General features: G+C 43.6%; 1 protein-coding gene across 1 annotated transcript in view; it reads left to right on the top strand.

Annotated features, from left to right (window-relative positions):
* Nucleotides 1–13,171: 13,171 nt before the first annotated feature.
* The window catches only part of FAR1 (fatty acyl-CoA reductase 1), a 34,096-nt gene continuing 28,614 nt past the window's right edge, over nucleotides 13,172–18,653 (top strand). The window contains exon 1 of the mRNA XM_030948912.1: nucleotides 13,172–13,278. The gene's annotated coding sequence lies outside the window, so the exon portion shown is untranslated. The remainder of the gene's footprint in view (nucleotides 13,279–18,653) is intronic.

Raw genomic sequence — 18,653 nt, 5'->3', positions numbered from 1 at the left:
ACAACAATTTTACATCTCAAATCAAATTTTCACTATCACAATCAGTTTCAAAACACAGCATTTTCATTTGACTCAGGTGAGCCATCACTGTCAAAGTTTTAAAAGAAGAAATCAGAGTAAATATGATCCAGATGGGAGTTTTCTAGACACAAGTTTTAACAAATGGGGGAATCAGCATAAATGCTTCTCTAATGCATTTTAAAATGTCAGTGGGAACAAATGAATATTTTATTACTTGAAATATGAACTCTTCAGCATTCAGCTGGGATTTTATAACTTTAAATTGCATCCAAAACCAAGTCTTCCACCACTGCCTAGGCAGTAGAAAGAGGGGGTAGAAAGGACAGGCCCTGAATCTCAGAAGCACCATATTGCCCATCATGAGGAAACCACAATCAGAAAGGGTTCAGGACCTGCAAATGAAGTGGGTTTATAAACAACACAGTATTGTGGAGAAAGCTCTGCAATAATCAGCCTCTAGTATGCAAGAATCTATGAAATTCAGACAGAAACAGCTCTGGAATAACATAACATCCCAGAGAATCTGAGGGTGGCAGCTCAGGAAAGGACAGAGGATGCTGATGGGTGTGGTGGGATTATTCCAGAGACTGGAGTAAATAAAGTTGTGAGGGTTGGTCATTTGGGTAACCTGGGAAACACTGCCAAGTGAGGCTGACTTGGTACTAAGGGGCAAGGCTGCACTAATCAAACACAGCAGCCTGCAGCATAAAACTCTTTTGCACCAAAAATGTGAATACAGCCAAGCCCAGCAAGGCAGTCCTTCTAAAATGAATGCCCTGCAACAGGGTAAACCCTTGCAGAACTTCAAAACCAAATGCATTTGATGAAGAGATAAGCTGTGTCCCTAAACATAAATTATAAACAAGATTAGCCTGCCCAAAAAATAACAATAACAACAAGCAGTGGCACGTTTGACTGGATGGCAACACGGAGCACTCATGAAGAAATACTGTCCCAGTATGGGTGGGATAAAGAGCAACTGCAAGTTGTCCCAAAAGAAGATTAAAGAGCTCCATGAAAGAGAAGATGGGTAAAACTGTACGTTGCTTATGATAGGTGAAAGCCAAAATGAAGAAAAACCCTAACCAATGCACAAACATTTTTCAGCCTGATGAAGCTGAAGTCATCTAACAGAAACTCACTGTGTTTTGCATTATAGCAGGGGTAAAAATAAGCTCTATCATGTTGAAAAGATGGTCTCACATGTTTAAATAAGGAAAGAAGAATAAACACAGGTTTTCTCTTTATATCTTTCTACAATCTTGGGTACATGAGACTAGAAGTAGGCTTTCATAACTGTTCTGGACAACAAAATTAGTCAAAACATTTAGAAAAACAGATATATAGGAATGAAAATGTTAAAAAACACATGAGGGGAAAGCCAAGGAGACTGTTCACTGTTCCAGATGTCTTGAAGATGTGCTGTTCACTGTTCCAGATGTCTTGAAGATGTGCACTGTGGTGGAGCTCAGAGCTCCTGCCCACTGACTGCACAGACAGAGAAGCTAAAGAGAGCTGCAGTCTCACACCTCTGCTAGTGAGCCCAAAGGCATTCCCAGACTATCCATCTACACATGGATGGGAATACTGAAGAGCAGCCAAACTCTCCAGCAGCTTGACCAGTGGGGAAAGCCTAGCACTGTTCCTTACCCCCAGTATGACTAAACTCTCGTTACCTGATTTTTTTTCTAGATTCTGTCATATTGAATAGAAACCATTGTCTGGCCACAGGCTTTCAACTCTTGATTGTTTCTGCTGCAGCATTTACAATTAAAAGACAGACAAAATTGGTTTTTTCAGACTTCCAGAAAAAAAGGTGCTCCTTGAGTCAAAAACTGTGAGGAGAGAGAATTAGGCCAGCATTCCTTAGAAGGTACCTGCCTGTGTGTGCTGCAGAGTCTGAGCTATCAGATAGCCCAGCCAGCTGTGCTAACCCTGGGACTGGAGTCGGTGTCGCTGCATCCTCATGGCACTGCACTCAAACTAATTAGCTGGGTGATGAGAGATGAGGCTTCTTCAGCTTGCCAGGTGGTCTAGAACATATTGCAGGTTAGGCTGCTCTGCTCTGCTCTGCTCTCCCCTGAGCCTTTCCCCTGCTGGAGCCTGCCCGGGGGTCTCTGTGAGCTGCCTGCTGCAGGTGCAGCCAGGCCCTGAGCAGGCACCCCAGGGACAGGGACAGTCCTGGAGTGGGCAAAGGGCTCTGAGAGAGAGAGCGAGAAGAGCACAGCTCTGCCTGGGCCTCAGACTGGAGGCACGGTTCTGTTTAGTGGCATTCCTAAGGGGAAGGAGCAGACATTGCTGTGCCTGTGGCTCCCCACACAGCTGGCTGATGGTGCCCTAACTCTGACAAGCATTTGACCCTGGCAACAAAGCCACCAGGTCAGTGCTGCTGTCATGCTTTGAGAACTGTCTGTAGCCTTTTCTTCCTCCCATCAGTGATGTAGCAGACAGAGGCATTTCATGCTTCACCATGGAACTTAACCAGAGGTCGCAAACCCTGAAGTGTCTTTACTGCCACTTCCCTGATTTCTGCCTGGTGTCACCACTGACACCCAGAACTGTGGTGCTCTATCCTGACATAGTTTGTTTCTCTATTTTTCTGAGCTTTCTTGTTTTGTAACACTCGGATTGAGTATTCATTTCAATGTCTCTATCATATATTTTGTCCTAAGTTAGTGCTGCATGCTCTTACCTGCATTGTAACATAGGGCTTAGAAATTCCAGAGGCCACAGTGGTGTGGTTGTACACGAGCCTGTGCTCACAGAAGCTCACCAGAACTCACCACCTACACACCGAGGCAAAGAACAAAACTAAACATTTGGGCTCTGTGCTTGCAGTGTGTCAAGTTAATGTCCAAACAACTGCAGCTCCTTTCTCATGCATTAGCATTTACAGAAACAATAGATGGGATCAGTGTAAATCAGAGCAGCAGAAGGAGGGGGGTTTGCAGCCACAGAAAACAAATTTTTTGAAGTTGGTCAAAGCTTGGGGTTGCTTCTGCTTTTTTTGGGGGGGCTCAGACCAGATGAGGTCCCTTCCAACTAAATTTTCTCTGTGATTTTAAGAATTAAGATTCCAAAAGGTTGTAGCACCCAGTTTAGTAAGACAAAGAGAAGATAAGGGAATGAAGAAATAGGAATGAGACATGGAGGAAATGCAAGAAAAGCTTCAGCCTTTTTAAGACAACATGCAGACTTGATTTATTTCACATTCTATCTGCAAAATGGACTGCTGCCCTTCAGGTAAAGTCAGTGAATCCAAGTGCTATAGCTTTCATTTCTATGCAACTCCAAGAAACATGAAGATGTTTAACTAACGGAAATAGTTAAGCTAAATGCAGCCAATATCATGCCATGGAAACCAGGGTTTGACAGAAAAAACTCAAGTACAAAATAATGTTTTATGCCATAAGAGTTTTGGGGGAAAAAATGTCCTGAGTTAAGCAGCAATAAAGAAAAAGAAAAAAAAATCCAGTATGGCCAAAGACCAGAGATCCTGACCCTCTGTCGAATAAGAGCAGCTATTAAAGTGTTTCACAGAAGAAATGCCCAATTTGATTTCTTCTGCTGCTGAGCCTCAAAGCTCACCAAATCGATCTGAATGAGGTTTACAGAAGTGTCGCCTTTCAGGCCTCTGCCTGCCTCAGGTCCTGATTGCAAGCCCTGCCTTTCTAAGCAATGCATTCAACTTTATTCCCACCGGCTGGTCCTGCCAAGAACAGAGATAAATGTAATCGACACCCCAAAGAGCAGAAAGGTGCTGCTCTCCTTAGGAGAGTGGGATTGGTTTTCTCCCCTAGGGGAATCCTAGTTAGAAGGGGAGAAGTGTTTTCTAGTCCACATTCTGTCTTCTCATCCACATCCCTGCTCTGAAGAATTTTTTATATAGAGCCAAACAGTGCAGTAAGAGGTTCCAGAAGACTGGCACTCTGGGTGCATGGCAGCCTGCTGTCAAGGTCACTTACATGGACAATGGGACAAAGAATTAGCCCTAAAGCCACTCATCATCTCGACTGAGGACTGAAATCAGGCCTGTCAACACCCCTGTTGGCACCTTAATCACCAGATTACTGGATATTTAGGCTGCTCCAAAATGAGATCACAGCTCAGAGTTACTGCTGAGTCCTTCTGTTGGAGTAAGGACTATTGCATTTGTGATGATATTTTAGGTGAGAGGTCTTTGGATGCTGTACATAACCACTGAATTGGTGCTTAAACACCAAGCCTGACACACTCAGGCTGCAGTACACAACCTCTCCATATTCTTCATGGGCAAGCCAGGTGTTTTTTCTAACTCCAGTGCATGGAGTTTGCTGGGTTGTTGAGCATTTGCAGGCGATAGCTGCAGTGAAAGCACGTTAGATTTGACCCCTCTGGGAAGTGCCACAGCTACTGTGGGTTTGTTACAGTGTTTGGGATTTCTGAACACCCTGCTGTCTGATTAGGACTGAATGCTGGGACCAAAAGCCACCTGACAGGTGTCCAATATGTCCTTAAATTGTGCCCCAGAACGCTGTATCCTTGCAACCCTGAAGAGCTGATTGCTCTGCCTTAGTTGTCAAGCCCCATTGGAGGTTGCAGCAATACTGTAGTGACATTACAGCTGCTATTAAATCACAGAGAGTAAATTCAAGTGTCTTAAATAATTTCATGGCAGTGAGTGTTACAACAGTGCACTTGGCGGAGTTTAAATTTACTATGTGGCCAAGAATATTATTTTCTGTTCTAGCAGGGATAATTCTAAGGTGAATTTAAGCAGTTCTCTAATAGTGGTTCAGCTGAGTGTAAGCTATCTGGACAAAGCCTTTTTCAGTGTTGGAATTCATACAGTTCATTGGTTGATGAGATATTAATCTTATCTGGGGTGTCTTGACATCAGTGGCATCTTGCAACCATGCCACATAAAGAGAGTACATTGCTCAACATTTGTAGATCTGCTCAGTGATATTAGTGAAGATAATGACTGGCAAATGAGCCAATATTTTCTTTTCTCAATGCTACCCTAAGTGTGGCCAACAGCAAATGCTTAAGGAAGCAGAGTGTAAGAAACAAAGGCAGGGTGTTGCTCGCCTTGATACCCAAATTCTGTCTTCCAGTGCTACTCACACGTCATCAATAAATTTTCTGGAAACTGCAAATGGCACTAAGGTTGATGGCTCCAAATCAATATCAAATATTTATTGGAACTGCAGTAGCATCTTAAACCATGTGTGGTCCCTGCTCTGTACAACCAATGGCATAAAGTAAAATGCCACATATGGGTTAATTACAGGTACTAATCCTGTTTGTGGGCCTTCACTATTTTGTTTTGCTCTTGCTGACTTGTGGGTCTCTTTAAGTTAAATAAGTTACTTAGATGAAGATCCAGAGTTTCTGAGCATAGTCTTTCTCCTGCTGCTACAACTAATTTACTCATTTAAAATTTCAAATCACATCCCAGGTTATATCACTCAATGGCTCACATGAGATTTTAGATAATAAATAAAGTAAATAAAGAATAAATCTCAGAATGGGTCCTGGGACTGTGCCTAAGAGCCAGAAGGTAAGCATACACCAGACTTTGTGCTGCTATATCTGCTGCAGATTTTTAGGAACAGTTTCCAGGCCTTGGCCAGAGATGCTGGCAGAGTAACCTCTCCACAGGCGCAATAGGAATCACTTAGCACAACACTTGTTTTGTCATGGTGTAGTTTCCTAAGGTAGGATTTGCATTTTTCCATACTTCAACATGTTAACACATGGTTAACACACAACCAGGTGTCTTCAGCAGGGATCTTGTTGTTTTTCACCTTTGAAGCTGCAATTTGCCATGAGTCTGAGGCTGTTTCTTACAGGCTGTTTGTGCTATGGCAGCCTGGAAACCTTGATGAAGAATAACAAAACTTTGTTCTGTAGATAACTACATCAATTGAGTATTGACAGTGCAGCTATGAGAGATGTATTTTTTCCTTATCCATTCAAGGATTCACACTCAAAATAAAGTAAAGTTTACATGGTTCTCCATTTCCATGTCTGGTGGGTTTTCTAAACACCTTCTCTGTCTCCACAGTCCAAAAAGTCAAAGGCACATCACAAATTATTTCAAATGTTTTTACAACTCCATTTGCTGTTGATGGCCAGTCTTCAGCTGTTCCTCATCCACCTACACATCTTTGTGTTTGAAATCCTTCCCTGCCCTACTTTCTGTTGCCTTTCCCCCTCTCTTTTTTTAATTACTTTTCTTTCTTGGCTTTTTATCTACTTGCTTTTGCCATCTTGAGCTATCTTTCCAAGTTCAGAAAACAGAAAAACACAGAAAACTCTGCAAGAGATTTAACTTTCTCCTCACTACAACCAGGATCAGCAGCTCCTTGGATCACCTGAGTAAAACCAAAATAAGTGTAACACTTTTTGAAATTACTCCAGGATGGAAAGCATGGGGCAATTAGAAGCAGCAATTAGTTCAGGGCTGTGGAGAAGTAACGTTCCTGATGACAAAGGAACAGCTCTCTGAGCTATCCCAGCGGGCAGGGTTGGCACAGGCAGTGGCAATTCATGAGCAAATCGGTGGCCAGCAGTCACAATACACCTTGTCTGCACTCAAAGGCCTCACCCAGTCTGTCCCTGGGCTCAGCAGAACAAGCAGCAGTTTGTCTTCATCCACTTTTCATTCAATGCAGGCTACTAAAAATAAGTGAACCCAATTCTCTGCTCTCCAAAGGCATGAAGGTAACTTATCACTGTGACGTGGATCATCATCTTCAGAACCTGGCTTCACCCATCCCTCTCATCCGATCAAGGCCCACATAACTCTGTCCCAATTCTTCCAGTACTGCTACTCATCCTTGAGAGCACAGTCACTATGGGGATGGAGACCCCAGGCAACAGAACAGTGCCCTGTTGTCTCTTGTGCACCTTCCTTTGGTGAGGAGGGCCCTCATCCCTGATTGCTTCAGGCTTCTGCTCTGCCCCTGTCACATGAAGTCACAATGAGTGTAATGCAACATCACCAAAAGGATAAACAGTACAATAACCACCAACAAAGTGCAAACTTTTGAAACAGTGATTATGTTCTGAAGAAGGGATTGCTTCACAGGTGAAAGCATGAAATGGCTTCCTTTGAACAGAGCAAACATGAGAAATACATTAATAAGTCTGAACCTACAAAGTCAGACAGCTCAAGAGAAAGTCTTTGGCGAAAACACCATTGAGGTGGGATGTTCTGCTTATATGAAAGTATATTATTAAAGTGTTTAATAGAACAACAGGAAAAATTGTGACGCAATCATTATGAGCAATAACAAGCTTGTAAAGTTTATGTAGTTACCCAGGGGGAGAAATGATCACCCCTGTTTTTGGGAGCCAGGTGCGATTGTGTGTAATCTTGAGGATAAATCACACAGCATGTGTAAGAAAAGGGTAACTAAAACAGAAATAGAAGGGAGAGCTGACCATGAATTCAGAAGTATCAGAACTTGGGGTATATTATGTAGTTACAAAGCATAAGAAAAAAGGAGCTTCCAACATTTTGATGTGGAAAACTAATAGAAAAAAGAGGCAAAGTGAAGTGTGAAATGAGCTGACATAAAAGGAAATAGCTACAAGTAATGTTAGTGTTGGATACATGATAATGAAAATTCACTGATAAAGTGAAGAAACACTTGTAACACAAATAATTAATGACTACCAATTAGAATTAATACTAAACGAGCCTGTAGCCTAGATTGCTAGAAATGAGAAGAAATTTCATTTATATACAAATGTGCAGTTTTGTGTTTGGGAACAAATAGCATCACTATGTGCTAGAACCTCAGTTTGACATGACAGAAGAGAAACCCAAAATATACTCTTCAAAATCACACTTTTTGTGAACTGCTGGCATGAGGCAGCTATGCCAAAAAAAAAATATAAGCCCAAGTTGCCATCAAGAGATCTGATTTCAGTAGAGATATGAAAATATTTTTTGCCATGTAAGATCTCAGTGAAACTTTACCTGGAATATTTTACAAAATTACAAATTTAATCTGAAAAATATGCTAAGATGCGCACATGGAACAGATAAGAGATTCTCTACACAAGAGAAAACTTGCAGATCGTGGTTCTTCTAGCCCTGTAGAATGAAAGCTGAAATGGGGTAAGATTTCTCCCTACAAATGTATCACTGCAGGAGTGGTTTGTTGGCTAAAAAGGCAAGTGCTGGCAGGGAAACAAAGGTGTGTATTGGCAAACTCATTCAGTCTGCAAGCTGAAGGACAATTAAAAGGAGGTTAGAGGCAGCAAAGCACAGCTGTGTAAAAGATCACCCACGGTCATTTTACAAAGGCACTTCTGTGAGCCCGTGCCTGGGACAGCTGAGCACCACGAGCCCATTCAGCTCCCTTTAATCCTCTGCTCCTCACAGAGATACCTGGCTATTTTTTTTCAGCCAGTCTGCTGAAAATAATTGACCAGTAACTTTTGCATCTTCAATACCTCTGAAGGTTCTTTCAAGAAGTCTATTCTGTACAAAAGTTTTTCTTTATAAACTGTTTTGTTTTAGTCATATGACCCAGAGAGCCCCATTTGTTTAGTGCATTAATGAGCCAAGCCTCACATCATCAAGTTATAACTAAACCTCCATCATTCCTCTCAAGGATCCCTTCCCCCTGCAGCACTCCTGATGGATGTCAGCCTTTCCTAGCAACTGTTTCTATCACCCACACATTTATCAATATACTCAGTGTACTAAACTATAATTAAGTGTATTGATATGCCAAAAGGCAATGAAAAAGAAAGGAGGAAATATCAAACATAAATATCATTCATATTAAACTGGCAGGGCATGGCACAGTGGTCAGTACAGTTAAGAGGTGTTTTAATTAGTTTTTTTTCAAAATAAGAATAATGAAATGAAGTTTCATATTCAGATCTCGTGGCAGGTATTTCTGCTGCTTGTAAGTGACGTGGCAAGGACGCAAAAGTAGAAATTATGTTTGTGTTTAGTCATGCAGGAAAAGATAACCATCAGCCAACAGGAAACTTGTAAAGTTCAACAAAAGAAATGCAAAGCCCTGCACTGGGGAGGAAAACCCCAATGCACCAGTACAGACTGGGAATGGAGTGGTGGAGAGCAGCTTTGTGGAAAGGCCCTGGGGATGCAGGGGGCCAGCACACTGGCTGTGAGCTGTGTGGGTAAATCCCTGGGCAGGGGACAGCAGACACACTTTTATTGGTAGTGTCCAGTGATAGGAAATACAGAATTTCCACTTAAACAAAAGAAAACCCTTTCTTTTATAATTGCAAAGGAGGTCAAACACTGGCACAGGCTGCCCAGAGTGAGTGTAGAGTTTCTGTCCTTGGATGCTCAGTGCCCAGCTGGACATGGCTCTGATGAACCTGCTCCAGGTGGGCAGAGAGGGTGGGCTAGACAATCTGCAGAGGTCCATTCCATTCTGAGTCAGTAATTTTTACTGAATATACATCATAATCCTAACAGCTGTTCCCAAACCTCAAAGAATTAGCACATTATGATGGAAAGCATAGAAAAGGTAGCAGAATGCATTCAATTGCAAACAATATATTTGTTACCCATCCTGTTTGTACACTGATATCTAACAAGCAGTATATTCAGGGTAGAATTTAAAACCCACTCAGATCACTAAATAAATATCCTCAATCAGTTATTTCATTAGTAAAAGACAAAAGAGGCACTTGACAAAAAACTATATTGACTCTTTGGAGAGTAAAATCACAAATTTTCTCTCATGAGGTGTTTGCCCTCTTTTGAATCCAAAGATATCTTTAAATGCACCAACTAGCTTTAGTCCACAGCTAAAAATAAGTTCCTGCACTTTTCCTAAACTGGTTTAACTAGTTTTGGTCAGACCCTTATCTTTGAACCATAGTGCCTCAAATTAGAAAACAAACAAGCTTTACCTGTGTTAGTTACTGCTCATACTGAAGCAGGTTCTGAGCTCCTGTAGGATGTTCCTTTCTCACTGCATCCTATACAGCACTAAGTTTGCAAATTCCAGCCTATATTACTGTGCAGTTTGGGGACAAGAGCTGTTAATGCTCATTGCATCACAAATGCATCCTTTATAAACCCCTTCTTTCCATGCGGCTGTTAGCCCCTTCCAGCGTGAGCACAAATGAAATATTACAGGAGTCTAAGCTCGCTGAACAGAACATGCCTGTGCCCTTTCTCCTGGCAGCACAGAAAGTGACATTTCTCATGGCTAATCTTTTAATTAAATGGGTTGCTTTTAGCAAGGAATTGAAGTGAGCATGCCTATGGCCTTCACAAGTAGCTAAGTTGGGGTAAACGTGTGCCTTGGTTTATGCAAAACACTTCATGGTGCGTCTGCAGATGACTGAAACAAAGAAACACGACTGCAGTTTGCATAAAAGCAGCTTTGTTCCTGAGGTATACAGTGTATATATAGACACTTGGTGTATATATTTGTAAAAAGTGAAGTTATGCACAGAGAAACAAAGTTTCCATATGAACACTGTGCCCTGTAGCGCGGCTCTAAGTCCGGCTGTTACTTGGTTTGTGTCTGGAGCTCATCCTCTCGAACCTCTGTCAGTGTCCAAGGAAGGAGATTCGGGAGCCTTGTCCAGGCAGGGGGTGGAAATTAAACATTAATATGAGCTGTCAGTAAAGGACACAAAATTGTTACAATTCTTGGCCTTGCTTAAAATTGGAGAGATATAATGAAGCAGTCTGCAAAGCTCCAAAAGGTTCCTGTGAATTAAGTAACTTGCTAGCACTGCTTAGAGAAGTGGATCAATTTAAAGATACAATCCAAATCTCTTATGTTCCCCTGATAGTGAGCATTTAGGGGTTTGTCTCACTCTCATGGGTAACAAACCAAGATTTTGCCTTGCAAGCACTTGCAGTTATTTACCTGTGGATTCCCACAACCTTGTGTCACGCTATTTCTGCGCTGGGTAATAGAGTTTCAAATAGGGTTGGGTTGGGTTTTTTTTTAAATAATTTATTCAGTGTTCCCAGACTAGGCCACATTGGTGTTGATATCTTCTCTTTCCTGCAATGAAAAATTCACAATGCTACCTTGAATAACCAGTTTGGTGGGTTCTTTGAGAAGTAACCATATGTTACTAAATTAAAATGCAAATGCATCATGATACGATGTCACTGTGACATTTTCCTGATGATAAATAATTTAGGAGAGATAAATTAATTGTGACTTTAAAAGAGTAATCTTGAAAAAAAATCTGATTTTTTTTTTTATCATTATTAATAATAATTTATACTGAGAGCATCAGTTAATCCACTGTCACTGCATTATAATTTATAAATGGACTACAATGATCAGAGGATATGCTATTTATTAGAGACAAAGTTTAAACCATCACCATTTTTTAGCTGTTTTCAAAAACCAGACTGGACAAATGACACCGTTGTTCCCACACTGAAATATTGCTGTGATATTCCCCATGGCTTTCTTTTGGGGTCACAGACACATTTTACTGAGTGACTTCTGTAAAATGTACCTAAATTTAACTGCTGTAGTAATCTGAGAAACTTTAATTTGCATATTCCAGCTAGAGGTTTTTTTTAATTTTTTCTTAAGAGTTCATGTGCACTGACTGCAATTCAGTGCCTATGCTGCAATGGATTCATCTTTTCTTGGTAATCTGAAATGGAAAAGCCTCATCCCACAGTGTAGGGCTGCCTACCACATGTGAGGGTTTCCATACAACAAAAAAGGAACCCTTGGTGTGTAGCAGGGTACGACAAAATGGTAAAACTTCTCATCAGGACTGTGGGAGATTCAGACTCCAATCTTTGTCTGCCTGAGTTAGTTTTCCTATGGCTGAATGATTGGATGATGTCCCAGCTTCAGTGGGCAGGCGTTTTCCAAGGGACAGTCTGTGAAAAACTGTCCACTAGACAGTTATGATGAGGAGTTTACAGTTATGTGATTCTAAATACTCTGTCAAGAAGTACCTAGGTACCAGGTGTAACTACTCCAGAGTGAAAAAATCATGTGAATACATATCTAAAAATAAGTATAAAATAATCACTGGGCTGCTGTGGAGGATGTGAGCAGAGCTCCCGTTCTCATGGCCCTCAAATCATTCTGAAAAACCAACCTGCCCTTGCATAAGGCAAGACTGTGCTTACAACAATTCTCATATAATACCTTATTTGTACAGTACTCTGGATAGTACAGGTTGCACAAGTCTATATAGGGTGTTTCCTAATTTTAAATGCCTCTTTTTTTTTTTTTTTTTTTGTTCAGCTGATGCATGTCCATCTATGCAATATTTAGTTGTGAAACCAATGGCATATGGTGGCAGGGCATGGCATCATGGCAGCACAGCACCAGGACATCACGTTGCACTGTTTGGTAACAGACAGTGAGGCAAGTGGAGTGCAGTGACTTTTGCACACAAATACAGCGCCTATCAATAGCAATCTGATAATCTCAAAATTGAGCTCACCACTTTGGGGGCTGCAGCGGCAGTGCGGGCTTGGTGGCTGGGCTTGGTGTTCTCAGAGGTCTCTTCCAGCCTTGCTGGTTCCACTACTCCATGGTTCCTCGATTCTCGGCCATTGGCCCGCGGGCTCAGGCTGCCCCGAGTGCCGCGGTGCCGCTGCTGCGGCCCGGTGGCTCCGTGCTCTGAGGGCCGGGCTCGCTTTTCCCAGAGCCTCAGCCGGGGCTGGAGCTTTGGAGCCGGGTTTGGACCCGCGCTGGTTTCTGATGGCAGCGTTTGGGACAGGGACAGCCAGGGACACTGCGGGGACACACGGGGACACGGCCGGCCCCTCACGGAGCAGCCGCTCTGCCCCTCAGACCGCGGGCCGGGGCGGCGGTGTGTCTGTGTGTCCGTGTGTGCGTGACCCTCCGTGTGCGTGTCTATGTGTCTGTGTGTGCACTGTGTCTGTGTGTGTGTGACCCTCGGTGTGTGTTTGTGTGTGTCTGTCTGTGTGTGTGACCCTCGGTGTGCGTCTGTGTGTCTCTCTGCGTGTGCGTGACCCTCGGTGTGTGGGGGTGCGTGCGGGTGTGAGGGGGGAGCGCGCGGCCCCCCGCGCGCGGCGCCGCTGGGGGCGGGGCCGCCGGGCGCCCGCCAATCCGCGCCCTCCCCGTCCCGCGAGCGGCGGCGCCAGCGGCCAATGGGCGCGCGGGGGCGCGCGCGCGCAGCGGCCAACGGGAGCGGCCGTGCGGAGCCGCCGTGCGGGACCCCTCGGGGCGGCGAGCGGCGGGCGGGCACAGCTGGGGCCGGGCAGCGCCGGGGCCGCGCCGCCACCGCCACCGCCCGCAGCAGGTACCGGCACCCGCGCCCGGCCGCACCGACCCCGCCCGCGGACCGGGACGGGGGTCTTGGGGGAGGGGCGGCCGCGCCTTTCCGGGAGGGAGGGAGGGAGGGGATGGATGGATGGACGGATGGACGGACGGACGGATGGATGGATGGATGGATGGATGGATGGGGGGCGCCGGGGGCTCCAGGGCGCATCGTGGTGGCGGCCGGGCCGGCGGAGCGCGGCGGCCGCGGTCGATGCTCAGCGAAGCGGGGAGTGTGGGCGAGGCCGAAAGCCCCCCGCTCCGCCCGCCGCAGGGCCCGGGCCTGGGTACCACCATCCCTCCAGCGCTGGGCGGGCCTGCGGCGGCGCCCCGGCCCTTCCTGCCCGGCGCTCCCGCTGGCCGCGGCCGCAGCGCCCGGCGGCTCCCCTCGGGCACAGCCCGTGCCGCGGGGCCGGCGCACGGAACGGGCTCGCAGGGAAGGCCACGAGTTCCTCTGGCTCTCAGAGCAGCGGGCGTGTGCGGGGAGAGCCGGGATGGGCCGTGCCCGCAGCCCCGGCCCCGCGGGTCCGTGCGCCGGGCGCGCTCCATCGGGAACAGCCGAGCCCTTCCTCCGCCCGCGCCCTGCGGGAGGCTCCCGGTCCTCCTTGGAGCGGGAGCCGCTGGGTCCTCCAAAGCACTTCCCTGAGTGAAGTTTAATGTGTGGCTGAGTGCAGGGATACAGTGGTTGGTAGCGAGCTTGTAATCGAAACCAGCTTGATTCCCATGAAAATAGAAACCTGTAATTTCATTTAACCTACTTCAAGGCTTCAGCAGCTGGAGCTTTTTTTTTTTTTAATATTTTAATAACTCTTTCAGTGATAATTAAGGAATGGAGCATGTAGGAGTTTTACTATCTGTGACATCCATCTGTACTGGAGCAGGCTAGAATTTCTTGATCCCAAATTTGTGTATCATGTCTGTGCTTCTTAAAGGAGATACCATTATTTCAGCAATTTGGAAATTATGTACTAGGTATATGGCAGATTTCTAGGATCTTCACCCTTCAGCTTCTGTACCCTGTTTTTCACCCTCCGCTCATATATTGGTGCCTTAAAATTCAGCCATTTCCCCATCAAAAACCTATATTTGGATAGGAAAGATTAATTTTATGGGTTATGTTTTAATGTTTTTTTTTTACCTCTACCTGTTGCAGAGCTATAAAGTAATGACAAATCTAGATGTCTAAATTTTTTACTGCAAGTACTTGGTCTTTATTGCTGGACCGTAGGTATAGTGAAGCTTTACTAGACACAATTTTAACAATGCAAGCACGTTAGGGGAGTTGTTCTGTAGGTTTTGGAAAGGATAAATGTTTTTTTCTCATAGTTCTGGAATAACTCAGCCTGTCCACATCGTAATTGTCTATAGCAGCTGATACTTGTCGGTAGAATTTAACATCGAAGCAAAACTGTAACCATCCATAGCTCTTAGCTCCTGAAAGGCCAGACTGAATCTCCTCCTGGCTGCTACAAAGTGAAGGGTTCACTGTCATCTTCCTGTTTCTGAGTTCTAGCTCTTGGAGGAGCTCCCAGTTCCTCACAAGGGTTGTTGTTTCCGGTGCTAGGAAGGGGATGCGCAACAAACTAAAATGGTTATACAGCCGTTTGGAAGGTTTAAGTGAGTGCCTGAGTGAAGAAGGTCCTGGATGTTGTTGAAGACATGAATTGTTGCAGTGACTTCAGGCGTGGTTGGCTTCTTCAGCCGGAAATTGTGTCTGTTTGGTTTTTGTCACAAAATATTCAGTGTTTGAGGATGTTCCGTGTAGTTTGCTTGTTGCTTGTCTGCAGGAAGCAGAGCTGCTGAGTGGAAAGCTAAAAATTCTGAAAAGGAGCCAGTATCAGCAAGAATTGTGCTTGGCTAGTTTGGTAGGTGTGGAGCACTTGCATTATGTAAACATCCAGTGCCTGGGCATGGTTAGTACCATCGTGCACCTCCATGGTGTTTCTCCCTGTTGCTGATTCCAAGCCTTGCAGTAAAAAATCTGTTTAGCTTCGACGCTTGCACAGTTAGGAAGCTGCAAACTGTAGTAACAAATCCTGTCTTATCAGAATAAACTAGGTATTCCCTTTTTTTTTTTTTTTTTTTTTTTGTCTTCTGAGTGTTTTGTAGTGAGCACTGTTTTTCTGTTGAGCTCTCTCCAGCAGTGGGGACCCCAGGGATGTACCTGTCACTTTGTGCCCTCGCTGTGGTGACAAAGGCCATGCTTTTAGCAGATGTTGGTGTTGGTATCTGTGTGTGCACAGGACCTCACACCTTTCTGTGCCATTGTTCAGCCTGATGTTTGTAAATTTGTAGAGCTCCTTGTGCAAGAGGCTTAATTGATAGGACAGGACATCCATTAGCATAAATAGGAGTTAAGGTTGGAGCTCTTGGCACTACACAGGATCAGTATCTGCCATCCTGAGCAGGAGGAGGAGGAGGGAGGCTGCCAGCATCCTGTTTGGAAGACAGGCAATCTCTCGGTACAACTTGCTTTGAGTGTCTGTTTAAGTCACTTTTAAAGGTAAGAAAATCGTGGAAATGGGCTTTTATTTTTTTGGCTGTTGTTTGTTCCACATGTATTGGAAGAAAGGATAAACTAGTGTTTTTTCTTTAGAAGGTGATTATGTTTCAAATATGTCTTGGTAGAGCACTTGTCAGATAAATGAGTAATTTTTAGGTTTCAAAAGAATTATTGTGAATTTCTGCAGGAAAATAGTAGAAGAGAAAATACTGTTTAACTGTGAGAGATTTGGGAAAGTATGGGAGGAATCTGGAAGTGTTGATTCCCAGGACTTTAAATTCATCATGTAATGTCTATTGTAAAACATGATTCAGGCTTTCTGTGTAATTTAAAACATGAGAAGAATAAGAGCTGGGTTTTTTATTCTTGATTAAGTATTCCAATTGTAATTGCTTTGTGAATAATAAGTTTGAACAGAACATAATTGCAGGTGCAGTTATGGGTAGTTATCTTTGTCTTGTCTGATCAATATATAAAAAGGTGGATCTGGGTTTTAATTACCAAGATTAAGGAGTTAACCCTGAAACTTAAAGTAGAGACTGAAAGTCTCTTATCACTGAAACTTCACAAACTGATGAGCACTTAAATGTTGTGTGTTCCCCCACCCCCTTCTATTTACTTGATTTTTGGCTTTCCCCTCCCAGCAAAATGAGTATCACAGTAGTAACTGCAGCATAATCCTGCTGCTAAAGCTTTCCCTAGTGATAACCAGGGCTGGATATCAGCAGGTTCCTCTGAAGGCTGAAGTGATGCTTTTGGCCTGTTTTCCTAAGGCAGTGAGTAACAACTGAGTGATGGAGAGTCAGCTGTGAGTGCTGCTCTGCCCATTGTGTTGTAGATGTGTCCTTCAGACAGGTTCTGGTCTCCTTTAGGGGTTAACTCAAGAGTAATGATATATGCAAAGTCAGAGCCATGATTTATGCAACTACCCTGATAAACAGTGAGGCTTTATCTTGTAATCCTTTTCATAACCAAAAGTGCAAATGAGATTCTAATGCAGTTTTCCAATTAAATTAGATAAAACGATCTGGAACTCAGCTTCTGTTCACCAAATCTTGAATCTGCCTGCCTCTTGATTTCTTAGAACTTGTTTAAAATTCTCCCTGCATGTGTGTTAAACATGTTTTCACGTTAATTGGTGATGGAGTACAGTTAATGTTCTTATGTGGGATATACTTTCCTGGAATAGCTTAATTTCTGACCTGAGCTGTGCCTTCCATGCAATTTTGAGAAATGAATTTAACTATGCCAAAAGAGACCTTTTTTTCCCCTCTTCACTGTGCACTTGATGATTAGGCTCAAACAGTAAACAATTTAGAAAAATGTCAACTTATAACCTAATTATAAAGAGATTGTAAAAGCCTCCTACTTTGCTACTCTGTTCCAGTTGATTTTTGGAGGAGGGACTGTCTGTAAAAGAAAGATATTTACAGCAAAGCAAGGGACTTCCCTAGTATGTACTTTGTGAACAGATTACTTACTAAGAAGTAATTACAAGGTCATCTGGTACAAAGTCCCTCTGAGTAGAGGCACAAGTAAGTGGAAATTTGTAGTAAAATCAGAACTTTGGCTGAAGGAAGCTGTGTGAACACATGCTTAAGAAATATCTCTGTAACCACAGGCATTGAATAGTTCTAATGACAGAGTTCTGCCGCTGCTGAGATCAACTCAACAGTGGCCCACATTGAAATCAGGTTCTGCTCCATAAGAGTAAAGGATTAAAAGAGGTTAAATACTCCATGACTGTGAGCACAGCCCTCACTTCAGAGTATGTTACTTCACAAGGGTGAAGTCTTTGCTGAAGTAGTTGATGAGTTGGGCTGAATTCTGCTAGTAAGTTATTGGGTGGTCCCAATTCACCATCTTCCCAAAGTAATAGTGTAATACTGAGCGAATACTGTACTTGGGTTTTGTCATTGTCATCTAAAAGAAAGTGACAGAACTACTTCTGTGTCTGGTATCAATGTGAATTTTGATATTGATGTGCTGTAGTGCTGTTAAAGAGATCATATGCAGTATTAGCTAAGTCTCACCTAATTCAATTTAACAATGCTCCTTACCTTGAATGCATGTGCTGCCAGAGGTAGTGATATATCCAGGAGGAATGTAGCTTGAGGAGCACGCACTCTAGGGCATGCTTTCAGTATCTAGCATATTTCAGTGGTTAAGAATAGTGAGGAGAACTGTTTGAAAAGCAGGTCTACTTTATTTTTGTACGCAGAGCTATACACTCAGCTATGTAAACTTTGACCTAACTAGATTGGTTACTGGAACCGGTATTGTGTTTCATTAGATAAATGATTTAAAGAGGACAAATCTTTTCATTGGTACTTGGGAAGTTTCTTTCTAGTCTTCAATCCTGAAGATGTTCAACTAGTTTGAAATGCCTTGTTATTTTTCAGAAATTCTCTTAAATCAATGAGTGTCAGCCACAAGTTTGCCATAGAGTTTTGGGACTTCTGGTGGCATTTATCCATGCTGCAGTTGTGGGCCTGGTCCTTCAGATTGATTTTTTTTGTTGTATTTCACGTGTAGAGAACACGGTATTACCCTGAATCCATCCCCATTATTGTGTGGAAGGTGTGTAGTGAGACACTTGAGCTCTGGCATATTACCAGGGCCAAGCCAAAGACTGGCTAGTTGATGTTGGATTAGTGGGCCCATTTTGATAATTCTTCAAAACTTAGTTGTTCTAATTGGCTTTCAGGCCTGCCAGTATGTTTTCCAGCTCCTGGAGGTGTGTTACATTTTCTTGGTCCCTGGCTTACAGCTAGTAAAGAAAATGAACTTGCAGAGAGTAGATAAGAATGCTGGTGAAATCTAAAACATGGATAAATCTGTCCTTCTGCTAGCAG

This window comes from Camarhynchus parvulus, chromosome 5, assembly GCF_901933205.1.
Source record: "Camarhynchus parvulus chromosome 5, STF_HiC, whole genome shotgun sequence".
Classification (NCBI taxonomy): Eukaryota; Metazoa; Chordata; class Aves; order Passeriformes; family Thraupidae; genus Camarhynchus; species Camarhynchus parvulus.
Note: the sequence above shows the minus strand (reverse complement) of the source record. Positions and strands in the feature narration are given on the sequence as shown.